The following is a 14,032-nucleotide window of genomic DNA, read 5'->3' as shown; positions in this document are numbered from 1 at the left end:
AAGATCAGTATTAAACAGATTGGTAATAACGGTGTTGCGATGGTGTCAAATACCTGGTAGGCTTTCCACAGGGGTGACGTGGCGTATGCAGCTACTGGGACACAACGCCATCGGTCCACTGCAAAGAAAAATGGAATGGCCTGGGCACAACAGGCTGCAGTCACTGTTGCGATCACCACAGTCGCTGTTCTCTCGGTGCAATACCGGGTCCGCAGTTTCTCGCAGCAGATGGCGACGCAGCGGTCGAAAGTGAAAGCAACCGTCAACCAAACGGAACAGTCCCAGGTTGCGAGACACAGAACAAGTAGTACAGAACAGACCGGAGTTACGAACAGGAAATTAGCAAACAAATAGATATAATTTATCCTCTGTAATATAATAACAAAGATGACCACCATGAGATCGGCTGCCGCCATGGCCACAAGGTAGAGAGAGATGCATCTGGACAGACCGCATTTCCCGCGGGACAGGATCACAATCGCCGTTACATTAACTGAAATAGATTATTAAAATAAAATACTATCAGTTACCGCAGAATGAACAGTGCGAATGTTGTGTTCTGTGATTAATAGTCGATCGGGCCATTGTCTGGAGTTTGGTGAACAGTCCATTTGAACTGACCGAGATAGGATTCCGATGGCCTGATCGAGCTGGTTCCACGTTATAAAGCACAATTTATACATCACCAGTTTCACACCCAGTAGTTAACTATCAGAAGGAAAGCTAGAAGCTGACGGCAGTGTGTCCTCAGGCGGCACCATAAAGGGCAGGAGGCCAGTCCTTGAAAGCAGGATTATCAAGAGTTGCCCTTGATACCATGGCGGAAAACGGACCAGATGGTGAAGAGATTAGTTTTAAATTTAGAAGATATGACAGAATCACACTTTTTTTTAAAAGGCTTCCATTTAAAATGAAAATACTGGATAATTACAATAAAAATTGTCATGAATGAATTTTATAATGTGATAGGCACTCTACGTGTGCCATCAAGACGACCATCGAGGCGGCCTATATATTGGATGCCCTTTGAAGGCAGAAATGCCAAACCTCGAATGAGTACCGCATGAGAAATCAAAAGAGCTTTGCCGAGGCAGTCGTAATCAGGAAAATAATCGTCAGAAATGCACGCAATGATAGAAAGTCAATATAAATTTGATAGACTAGCCCGAACATTAAGTTCCACGCGCTCAATAAATAGTTGATTGAAAAGTTAAAATGAAAATGAGAAAAGAAGCAGTCAACAACCAGGAAGATCATTACAATAGGGCACGTATTAAAGTATTCAGTTCAGCAAACGGTCCTGCTGGAGCCGGCAAAGTTTGAAGCGATGGCCACAGAAGCTGGTTTGAGGACAGACCTATTCTTCTTTGGAGAATCAGGTAAATAATTGACGGACAGACGACTCTTAACAATCACATTTCATTCGAATAACTGTGTTTTCTCCGCTATCGGGGAGGACTAGTGAGAAAGAATAATGTTTGTTGATTGAACATCCATTGACAGATACCAATGTCACTCACCTGAACTATTCAGGAACGAGGTACCTCGGATGTTGGTCACATTTAATGTCATTTAACTTCAATTATAAAACGGCGTGAAACTAGTTCACCATTTATATCATTCACTCGATAATACTGCAGAGGTTATTTATCAATTTGCACCTGTAACCCAAACCACGTGGAACACACACACACACACACACACACACACACACACACACACACACACACACACACACACACACACACAGACACACACAGACACACACACACACACACACACACACACACACACACAGACACACACACACACACACACACACACACACACACACACACACACACACACACCTTTCCGCTTTCCATCAGTTTAAATAAAAATGCTCTGGACTGCCGATGCGCCACGGAATCAAGAGACAGTTACACAAAAGACAGAACATTACCTGGAACACCGAGTGCAGCAATCACTGGGCAATAAATTCTGACAATGTTGTAAATTGTGGAATATCCCATTTTTACCTGAAGCTGCGTTCAGATTTACAAATTGCCGGAACTGCCTGCATGCACAGATTCGAAGAGTTCTTATACACCAGTGGAAACCACGCTTAAATCAGTCAGTAATCCCATTCGTCACATCAGACACAATCCACTGAACAAACACGCAGTGCCAACTATTTTTTTCATTCTGTCATTTTCCATCATATTTAGCTCTTCAAGGAGAAGTAGAAGGATATACATTTGATGATGCTTCGGAACATATTCAATGCACAGAATCCGTGTAGTTCTGTTTTGCAATGCTGGGGTTGTACAACCGACATCTTACCAGGATACTCTTCATCTCCTTTTAGAAAACAAGTGTTATCTCCTTCAACTACCGATCAATTCTAACATTGCCCATATCAGGTGTATCAGTAAGATGAACTGCGTTCCACGTGTCCGAAACGTGCGATGAGCCTTCCTTGGACGGGACTCTTTCGTCGCTGCCTTGTCTTTGGGGAATGGAGGGCTTGCATTAGAAGGCAAGACTGGATGGGTGATGACTGTTTTTATCGGTGGTTAGCGGGCTGAGGAGAGGTCTGACAGCATTTTGTAAAATATGAGAGACATAGATGGGGAAGACAGTGAGCACTATTTCCCGAGAGAAGCATGCACATTATCAGAAGGCACAGGTTTAATATGTGTGGGAGGGTAAATTTAAAGATGTGCGGGGCGAGATTAATTCATTACGTTGAAAGTGGTCGGTGGCTGGCACGCCCTGCCGTGGGGAATAGTGGAAGCATTTACGACGGTGGCATTTAAGAGTTCTCAGATAGCCGCATGAACAGCAGGACGTGAAAGGACATGATTCACACACAAGCAGAATAGGTTTAGTTTTATGTTGCATTTACATGACAGAATCAATTACTTTGAGCCAAATCTGGCAGACAATGCAAAGGTCGGTGCACGGGGAGCGGGTGGAGGGTGTACCGCTGGTAATGCGCAGAATCAGCAGCTGTACCTGGACAGATTGGGAGAACAGTCAAACAAATATTGCACACATACTTCAGGGCAGTTAAGGTCTTGCAAATTACTAGAAGGAATAAAAGCGTAACCTATTTTGTACACGCAGGGCGAATTCAGACATCGAAGATGTAGAGGGTCGCGTAAGTCCATCTGTGGGATCCCTAATGGCTGCGTTCAGGTTTGAATCGTCAGTAAGGAAGGGAATAGAAAAGTTACCATGTATTTCGAAGAGAATGGGATGTGAAGGAAAGGAGGTAATGCTCAGACTTTAAAACAGATATTGCTCCCACCGCATTTGGAGCAGTCCCAGCTGTTTTAGTTCGCAGTTTGGAATGTGGAACATAAAACCTAGAGCAGTACAGCAGAGCACTGGGAATTCTGCCGACCATTTTGTGGCGAACATTTCGTCTTCCAAGTGCAAGTACCCAGTCTGAGAGGCATAGAAATGTAAATATCTCCCCCGACCCCGGTCTGGGGTATGCATTTCAAGAACACGAAGATCAAAATTTAATTAGATACTCCAGATAAAATGTTTTTTTAAAGGCGGATCCGATAACATGGATAGGATGACTAACCGTGACTGCAACAGAACATTTTTACACGTGATTGCAGTTGAGCGCAAAAGGGCCCTCCATTCTATTTAAAAATTGACTGGTGAATTAAATAGTTTAATAGTTGTTATTGGGCCTGTATTTTCCCTGTGTGTAGAAATCGTAGAAATGAAGCTGTATCGCCATTTTTTTTTACTGAGAAGTTATTCTCTGGGTTAGAATACCTGAGATGATGACGAGTCAGAGTGGGTCATGCTTCAAATGAAACTCGGTAAAGAAATGACAGCTGCCTCACAGTGTTAGCATATTTCATCGGCTCTTACCATAATAAATCTACAGTTGCTGTTGAAAGATGGAACAAGGCCGTGAAAGTTAAGGTGGTGATATTGACAGAGAAAATTAGGCAACGTTTGTCAGAGGTGCTCCTATTGGCTCCCGTGACAGTGAGCAGTGAAATAGACCTGTACCGTTTGACAAGGGACTGGGATCTCCCCTGCTCTTGACAAGCCACGTCCTCCTCCCTTTTTTAATTAAACATTTTATGAATAAAACATCCTGCAGTAATGTATAGCTCTAATGTATACTTCTAAAGGTGTCCATGAACAGGTACCTAAAGCCCAGAAGAACGCAAGGGATGCGGGATGTTAGATTTATCCATAGGAGATTGGACACTGCTCAGATGCTACTGACGGAAGAGTTGTCTTGAGCTCCAATGGCAAGGTCCATTTCAATTACGGCTAATTACTGATCTGAAGGCAATTGGAAGGCGATATGCGTACAGACAGCACACGACGAGCAATCAGTTAACTCTGCTCTTCTTGGGCACTGGTATGATCGTTGCTCTTTTAAAGCAGCTGGAAAACTTCAGCTGTAACAGTGAGAATTGAAGATGACATTGGGCTCTCCATCCAGTTGGTGAATGGTAGATGGCCCTGTCTTTTTCCGCGGGGCTGGGCAATCTAAACGATACAGCTATACATGAAGACTTACGGTTCAAGAGGAAATACATCAAGCATTTATTTTCACCACAATATTGTGCTGAAACAATTAAATGAATAATCAAATGTACAACAAAATTAATTCCTTCTGCCTTCTTAACATGTCACACTCCTTTTCCCTTTCCAAACAGTCAGTCAGCTACCTTCCTTCTCCAGCGTTGGTGTGAACACCGCTCTAGAACTCCTATGTATCACCTCTCCGGTCTTCTGAATGATCCAAAGGTCATCCAACTCCAGTTCCCTAACACAGTCTGTAAAGAAATACAGTTAAATGCAATTTTCGCAAATATAGGCATCAGGAATAATAGAGGTTACCCTGACTCCTGACATCCTGCAAGAGGAGCACAGCATATCTCTGCGATCCATTCCCACTGCTTTACCTGTGCAATAATGAATGAAAGAAAGAGAACTTAACAGATCCTCCCAGGCACTGCCTCCTTTAGTCAAAGCCTCAGTTCTTCACTCTGATACAGACCATTCCCAAAATGGCACCTTCGCTTGAATCTAACCTATTTTTATTGGTTATTGCCAATTAGTTATCCAATCAAATTATCATCTAAGAATATACAGCGGGCCTCTCTTACTGCAAAGAAACAGTATTCCAAACTCACCTCTATATGTCTCCACCGTCTTTCTCTAAGATGTGGATGACCTTGACTACATTGTCAATACAGAAGTCCTGAGCTGAACGGCCTGTTGCCGTGCACCTGTGTGCTCCACCAGTTACTTACGGAAAAAGAAAGTCAAAGTAATATGAAGGTGCAGAATATCAGCAAATCTGATATGGGTAAACAAAAATTGTAAGCCTATTAAAGTTTGGTGGTCTTTATCTGAACAAGTTGAGGATTTGTAACAGGATAGTGGAGTTGTCAGCGCAAATAGTAACAACCGTGTTTTATCTCGCAGTTATTCCAGGAAGAAGGTTAGAGAGTGACCGGGAGGGGAACACAGTAGTCTGGGAAATCCAATGTTCGGCCAAAGGGAAAGAGCAGGGTGTCCTTGTGCACTGCGCAATGGAGAGGTTGGATACATGCGGGGACGGCGTTGGGGAAAGAGGCTGCGTGGAAATAAAGAAAGGCAGGAAAATGGAGACCTAGGTGAGAGTGCTCTCTCATCCTCTCAGGAGTTTACTCACAACGGGGCAAAACGCAACTTAGGAAATATCAAAGGGGGGGGAGGTGAACTATATGTGTCATTATTGATTTAATCCATACAATGATTAAATTAATCAGAGTGGCAACATTCAGTAGAAGAGGAATTTGTGGAGAGGTCAGGGACTGTCTCTTTGGGTGGTGCACCAGAAACGATTCAAGAGCAGGTTGTTTCAGATGTGTTGTTTCCACTGAGTTCGTGCAATTAATAAGATAACATCTGGTGCAGGATCTCGAGGACGAAGAGTACATAACAGAGGAAAACTCCAGACACCGTTTGATGGCGAACATCCAGGTCCAGGAGCAAAGTCCTCAACCTAAATAAAAGCACTTGAACAGGTGTGATGGTGGGTTGGACGGTGTGAACAGTCTCAGGAGCAGGTCAGAGGGTGAGAAGTGGTAGATGTTTAAGCAGTTGAATCATAACACTGAGCAGACATCAATCCCATTTAAACAACGTGATTCAGGGGAAAGGTGAACCGTCTGTGGTCAAGGAAGATATCAAATTTAGAATTATCTACTGTAAGCTAAGTGACCAGAAAGGAAGGTAGACCAGGGGACCGGAAATGATTCGGGACTCAGCAGAAAGATTGGCTAAAAGATGATAGCAAATTGGCAGATCTGGGTAGGAAAATAGAAAATTCAGTTTAACAAGACCTGAAAAAAGCCATTGCAAGTTGGGAGTTCAGACATAAAAGGCCAGTCATTCTGGTACAGAGGGATCAAGGGATCCAACGGCATAGCTTCCTGAAAGAGGCCACCCCAATTGATATGCTGGTAATGAAGTTCTGTGGATACATACTTTAATAATCAAGGCACTGAGTTCAATAAGTAGTCAATTATGATACAGTTGTATAGAACATTTTAAGCTACATTCAGAGTATTGCATTCAAATATGTTCCCTCCATTGCATGAACGAGGTAGAGTGTTTGGAATGGTGCAGACGAGGCTTACGATGATGCTCGCCGGAATAGAAGGCATATTCTATGTGGGCAGTAGGATAAAACTGTACTATTTTCTCGGGACCAATGGAGTGTGAACATTATATTCACCCGTAATAATCTAGCATTAAAATACACACACTACAAACTCCCAGTCTCACCATGCCTGTTAATTAAATTTTTCCTATCAACACCTTCCCTGACATCTACCTTCCTGTCCAATACTTCACATGCTGATCGGGTGCTCCAGTTCGCTGCCATTTGCATGACAAGCTTAAAATCACTCTCACACGCTCAGCCCCACAACCTAGTAGCATTCGCAGACCTACCAGCCGGGATATTTGATCCCCTCCGGTTCAGGTGCAACCCGTTCCAAGTCATTCCTTCTCCAGAAAACCTGAATTCTCCAAACCAGCACTATCTCTTAACCACTTATTTATCATGTTATCATACCATTCCTACTTGCACTAACCTGTGGCAACGTGAGTAATCCGCAGATTACTTCCTTCGAGGTCCTTCTCTTCAGCCTCCTCCAAAGGATAAAAGGTACAGGACATTTAAAGTCAGAGAAATGTATGCAATATACATCTTGAAATGTGCTTTGTTTTTTGCATCCATCCACGAAAAACAGAAGAGCGTCTCCAAAGAATGAATGACAGTTAAATGTTAGAACCCCAAAGCTACCCCCTCATCAACGCTCCTCGCTCCCGCGCGTAAGCGGCACAAGTCACGACCCTCCTCCCTCCACCAGCCATAAAAGAGCACTGGCACCCACTGCCGTGCACTCAAGCGTGCAACAAAGCAATAGCAAAGATACAGACTTGCAGTACTCTACAGACTAGTTATTTTCCCGGTATCCGACATACCACAGGCTCTATTGATAAGAAAGAAAGAGATGTCTCTACTTCACAGCGACAGGAGAAAATATCAACTAACTCGCTAGTTTGCGATGTAAGAAGTCCGTGGCTTCGCTTTTTCCGAGCTCTGTCCCCACATCCCGGTGTCTCTTTTGCGGCCACAACTGATTTCCTTCCATGCACCAAAGGCAAGCTGGATAATGTTGTTTGTAAACATGGGTGACAACAGTATGAAAGAGGCCATGCCAAGGGAGCAGCCGAAGATCTTCGCTCGCCTTCGGAGGCCCGACATTTCGTGGCTCTGGAGATCTAGGTGTTCTTGTACATCAGTCAATGAAAGCAAACATGCAGGTACAATAGGCAGTGAAGAAAGCTAATGGCATGCTGGCTTTTATAACAAGAGGAATTGAGTAAAGGAGTAAAGAGGTCATTCTGCAGCTGTAAAGGGCCCTGGTGAGACTACACCTGGAGTATTGTGTGTTTTGGTCTCCAAATTTGAGGAAGGACGTTCTTGCTATTGAGGGAGTGTAGCATAGGTTCACAAGGTTAATTCCCGGAATGGCGGGACTGTCATATGTTGAAAGATTGGAGCGACTGGGCTTGTATACACTGGAATTTAGATGGATGAGAGGAGAGGGGATCTGATTGAAACATATAAGCTTATTAAGGGATTGGACAGGCTGGAGGCAGGAAGCATGTTCCCGATGATGGGTGAGTCCAGAACTAGAGGCCACAGTTTAAGAATAAGGGGTAGGTCATTTAGAACAGAGATGCGGAAAAACTTTTTCACCCAGAGAGTGGTGGATATGTGGAATGCTCTGCCCCAGAAGGCAGTGGAAGCCAAGTCTCTGGGTGCATTCAAGAGAGAGTTAGATAGAGCTCTTATAGATAGCGGGGTCAAGGGATATGGGGAGAGGACAGGAACGGGGTACCGATTGTGTATGATCAGCAATGATCTCAGTGAATGGCGGTGCTGGCTAGAAGGGCCAAATGGCCTACTCCTGCACCTACTGTCTACTGTCTGTTGTCTATTGAGGCGATGGGAGACAGGGAGGTTACCCTGGTCAGGATCAGGGTCATGTCCACGACAATTATGTCCTTCTGTTACTAAGCCCGAATGCATGGCTAGAAAGCAAGTTCTGTTCCTGAATGAGGAGCAGTCAGAGTATTTCCCAGATTCCGGGAGCATTATTCACCAATTCCGGAATCAGTGCAGTGGCACCACTGCAGTTTTCTGGGAATGTTTTACTGGAAAAGCGATTACACTCACGGACTGCGGTTCTGCCAACATGTCCTTTTCCGGGGCTGGGAAAGAACTTTCGGTGGAGCCGGAATTATGCTTCCTTCCTGATCAGTCCACTGGGAACAGCACCTTGGTCGTGGAGAGTCCTGAGCGACCATGTCACTTTGTCATAGGTGCTTAGATCGCCCGCGCAGCGTGTGCAAATGAACAGAACCTGCTGCTTTGCTGATCTCAGGGTCCCCTTTCTCACCGACAGTGGAACGCACAGCTTGCGACTACTTATCATGCACAAGACCACAACTGAGCGTCTGTGCAACGACCAAGTTATACAGCGATGTCGGCAGGGGTCTAATTCCATTTGCAAATATTGATAAAAATTGACAGATCTTTCCCCTTTACATATGAATTAACGTATTTGTGTGAGTTTATTTTCTTGGTAGGTACGGAGGGAAAGTGATGTTTGAGATTTAGAAGATTCATGGAGGTGGTAGATGGATAAAGTATAATTGTTCTCTTTAAATCTAGAGGGTACATGTTTATGGGGAAATCAGGCGATTCAGGCAGATTATCTATGCATGACCACGGGATACATAACAAATGGTGGAAAGTGAAGAAATACAGAGGGCCAGGGGGACCCTGGAAAGCATGAGGACTAATCTCGAAGTTAGGGACTCAGTTACACAGAAACACTAAAAAATCTACAGCACAATACAGCTTACAAACTCTGACTATCCACACGATCAATGCCTCTTATCATCTTATAGACCTCTGCCAGGTTACCTCTCACCCTCCTTCGCTCCAAGCAGAAAAGGCCGAGTTCATTCAAATCTTATAAGGCACCCTCTCCAATCCAGGCAACATCCTTGTAAATCTCCACTGCACCCTTTCTCATTACACCACAGGGAGATACAGACACATTGACAATAAAATTCGGAGGAGGAATCCCCACTTTATTTTGCATTCTATTGTTGCAAGCGGAATGGAATTTGTATTCATCGTCTGCAAGTCCTTTTTACACTGTGCCTAAGTACAGTATCTCGCTACCCATGGACGCTGGAAAAACTGAATAGACTTGAATAATGTAAAATAATAATCAGTTGTATGCAAATATATTGGAGGTTGATGGCCCCGTTTCCGACTCAATGACCTTTGAGTTACTAATCCAATATAACCAGTCTGTAGAGCAAATAAGTATCAGCTGAAGATAGCGGAACACTATTGTGGAAAATGTCGTTTCAACAAAAATGGAAGTAAATATATATGGCGATTCAATGCCAGAGTTATGGAACAAAATGTAAAAAAAAGCACAAACTTCATACACTCACACTGTAACAGAGACTGACAGGTACGGAATGAACCCCCGCACTCTCACACTGTACCAGAGACTGACAAGTACAGAATGAACCACACACTCATAGTGCACCAGAGACTGACAGGCACGGAATGAACCCCACACACTGATACTGTACCAGAGAATTACAGGTACAGAATGATCCCCCTCACTCATCCTGTACTAGAGTCTTCAAGATTTGAAAGCATGGAATGAACCCTCTCCCGCTCCTTGATCCTACACTTCAACCTCTCCTTCTCCTTCCCCCTCTCCCTCTCCCCCTCCCTTTGTCTGTGTGTGTGTGTGTGTGTGTGTGTATGTGTGTGTGTGTATGTGTGTGTGTGTGTGTGTGTGTGTGTGCGTGTGTGTGTCTGTGTGTGTGTGTGCGTGAGTGTGTCTGTGTGTGTGTGTGTGTGTGCGTGAGTGTGTCTGTGTGTGTGTGTGTGTGTGTGTGTGTGTGTCTGCGTGTGTGTGTATGTGTGTGTGTGTGTCTGTGTGTGTGTGTGTGTGTCTATGTGTGTGTGTGTATGTGTGTGTGTGTGTGCGTGTGTGAATCTGTGTGTGTGTGTATGTGTGTGTGTGTGTGTGTATGTGTGTGTGTGTCTGTGTGTGTGTGTGAGTGTGTGTGTGTGTGTGTGTGTGTGTGTGTGTGTGTGTGTGTGTGTGTGTGTGTGTGTGTGTGTGTGGCCTTTGTACCTGTGAAGCTTGGGTAATCTACAGCTGTCACATCAAGTCCTTGGAGCGCATTCGGATAAGCTGCCTTCATTGCATCCTGGGAATTACCTGGCGTGAGCGGGTGCCTCACATTGAAATACTTGTAAAGATCAACTGCAGAAATATTGAGACCGTGATCACCCAGCGTCAGTTGCAGTGTCTGTGGCACGTGATAAGGATACCCAGATGTCGGCTACCCCGCAGAGTGTTATATGGCCAGCTACATCATGGTCGACGCTCAGCTGGAGGGCCGAAAAAGCGCTATAAGGATCGGATGAAGAATGTGTACAATATACTGTGTATGTTTTTCAAAATGGCTTCTTTGTTTTGTTAAGAGTAGGAATGCTTCTCTCGCAGTTGTTTAGCTTTAGACTTGCTGATATGGGGATTGTATTCATTTGTTGACCAATGGGGAATGTTATTTTGTCCCGTAGGTCTGGGAGCGGGTGGGGGGGGGGGGGTTCGCGGTCTTTTCAGGACAGTCGGGAAGGAGACGCCGAGGAAGGTGGACGTGCGTTGCACTGCTCGATCGACCACCCGGGTGCTCCCAGGAGCGAGGACGTGGAGGTCGGAGGAAAGTGACGAGGGGTCGAATGGTTCGATGGCTGAGCTCCAACGATGTGCACTAAACTGTCTGAAATTTGATAAGTTGGCGCATTTTTCTTTATTTTCTTTTCCTTCATATATACTTTATTGCATAGCAGTTTTTAGTTTTAGTAAAATCGTTAAAGTGTATTCCGTAACTGTATCTGGTGTGAGTTTGATATTGTGTGTGTGCGCGTGGCATAAACGTGATTCTCACAGCACCTGCGTGTACGGGAGGTGGGGTTGGTGAGTGGCTGGATCTCCTTTTTCCCCTAGACATAAGCCAACCTGTTGGGTAGGTGCTACAAATGCTTTCAGGAAGTGGAAGATCAGACCCGAAGACATGGAGGATGTTGCTGCTGACCGTAACACTTGGCGAAAGCTGTGTAGGAACGGGGTTCGTATTCTGGAGATGGAAAGAACAACCAGAAGATGGCAGAAGAGAGTCACCGCTACCAACACGACCACCACCACCGCAACCACAAATACATGTCCCACGTGCAAACGAATTTGTGGGTCCAGGGTAGGATTGTATAGTCATCAAAGATCTCATCGTTAAAGGAGTAAACGTCGTCATCGGATTTCGATAGACCACCAAAGAAGAAATAGAAGTGTGTGTGTGTGTGTGCGCGTGTGTGTGTGTGTGTGTGTGTGTGTAAGGAGTTGAAAAACTAAAGGTCAGTTCAAAATTAGCAACTGCTGGGAGAGAAATTAGGATCGGTTTGAGTCGACCGAATCCGTGTATTAATGAATAATTAGCTAACATAAATGTGAAATTTGTAAGTGTAGCTGCTTCCTAACAAAGCTCTGACATTGTAATTAAAGCTCCGGCATTATTTCTACCGGATGAGTCACTGCTGAGGTAATGCCCAAGGATTTCAATGTATTCGTCTTCAATCGGCCGAATATTTCCATCAGAGAAACCGATACGAAGTGCTGGTGGAGCTCAGGAGGTCAGGCAGCATCTCAGGAAAAGAGCACAGTCGTTCCTCCTGTCGTGTTCCTCCATCATTTTGTGTGTGTTGCTTAGGTATCCTGCATCTGCCGTTTTTCTCTTGTTTGTGATTTATATCAGAGAAAGGCATTAAATTGAAGTGTTTATTCAGTGACCGTAACTAACAAAACTAGTCAGGGGTATAACAGCATCTCTGGAGACTGATACTCTGTATAAATTAAACCCGCTTTGAATGCATCAGTTCAAAGTGACAGACGGAGCTGTGAATTCAGGAACAACAGAATTCACAGATTCTCACTGAAATGGTGTATCCAGTCATCTGGCGGGTAGAAGAAATTTACTATCCCTTTATTTCAGCCTTTGGAATTCCCGGTAAGCTGCCGGGTCAGCTGGCGTTGGTGGGAGCTAAATTTATTTCCAGTGTTGTGAATGTCCTGTCGCTGCTTTCCACTGTCACCTCTGCAGTATCAGGGTTCCGTTTTTCAGGAATGGAATGTAAAGACAGGGATTGTGAATTCTGAGATCTGGATCTCAATGCAACTCGCTGCAAGAATACAGCATTTCCACCAACTTCAATGGAACTGAGCGGATCAGTCAGCTTTCGCCCAGCGGTTTGTGGTCAATAATGTGACGTTCGGGTCCCTGTTCTTTTGGTCTTGTAGCAGCTGCACAGCATTTGTAAATATTATGCCTACCCCCAATTGATTGTTTGCATTTGTATGTGAGCGATCTTCTGAGTCAGGTGTAACAATCAAATCAATGACAGGGAGCAAAACTTTAGCAAATGTGAGGAGTTCGGGGTTGGAACACGAAACTGTTCTGGATTTTTAATCAATGAGTGCATTATGACTGAATGTAGAACAGTTGGTGGACAACACAATGAACTCGTTGTTCAGCCAGGTGTTTCATGGTTTTCGATACAGCGAATTGTATTTTATTATATTTATATCTGACACCTTTACAGACTTCTGATTGTTGGAACCGAGTTTACTGCTGGACGCTAAATTCCTCTCCCCTGCTTCACTGTGAAGATTCAGTGGGAGGTGTCCGTCTGTGATGTTGTGTCAGACTGCGCTGTAGCTGTTGGAATCAGTCAATGTTCTATTGTAAAGTCGATGAGGTTTCAAATGCTGGAATGGAAAACAAGCTCGGGGATTGCTGGAAACACTAATCCCCAAGCAGCTTGTATGGGAAGAGAAACCAGTTAACACTCGTGTCTGGTGTCTGTCTGAGAACAGCTCTCAGGAGAGATTATTTAACTGATGTTATTCCGTTTCTCCTGGATGAACGTTTCTCGCATTACCGGTTTGTGTCCGTCCTTCGGCTATTCTGTCGCTGACAGGGATCGCCAGATAAACTGTCGATTGTCCAGTGGAAGAATCCCGCCATCAGCCTCCGCATTTATTAACTTCCTGCAGACAAGACGCGTAGGAGCCCGTAGAGACTGTTCCATCTAGTATTGACTCTGAGGAGTTAGTTACCCAGTTTTACTTTCCAATGCCACCACCTTTCGGTCGTCAGTGAGGAATCGATATTCAGATTATATTGACTTTATTTTACTGAGTAAACTCCTTCTCTGCCTCCGCCAGCTCTGCGCCCTCTCTCTACCCTCTCAGCGCTAAATGCAACAATACATTAGAAGTATTACAGGATCCTCTCAAACTGCTGCATTGTTCAAACTGCTCAGTGTTTTCTCAGACTGCTG

The 14,032-nt window shown here is 44.5% G+C and overlaps 1 protein-coding gene across 1 annotated transcript in view; it reads right to left on the bottom strand.

Moving 5' to 3' along the window:
- Positions 1–469: 469 nt before the first annotated feature.
- LOC132384099 (large ribosomal subunit protein mL49-like) overlaps positions 470–14,032 on the bottom strand; it is a 167,478-nt gene continuing 153,915 nt past the window's right edge. Inside the window, exon 5 of the mRNA XM_059955434.1 lies at positions 470–493. The gene's annotated coding sequence lies outside the window, so the exon portion shown is untranslated. The remainder of the gene's footprint in view (positions 494–14,032) is intronic.

The sequence above is a fragment of the Hypanus sabinus genome, chromosome 31 (assembly GCF_030144855.1).
Source record: "Hypanus sabinus isolate sHypSab1 chromosome 31, sHypSab1.hap1, whole genome shotgun sequence".
Lineage (NCBI taxonomy): Eukaryota > Metazoa > Chordata > Chondrichthyes > Myliobatiformes > Dasyatidae > Hypanus > Hypanus sabinus.
This window is presented reverse-complemented; position numbering and strand designations above follow the sequence as displayed.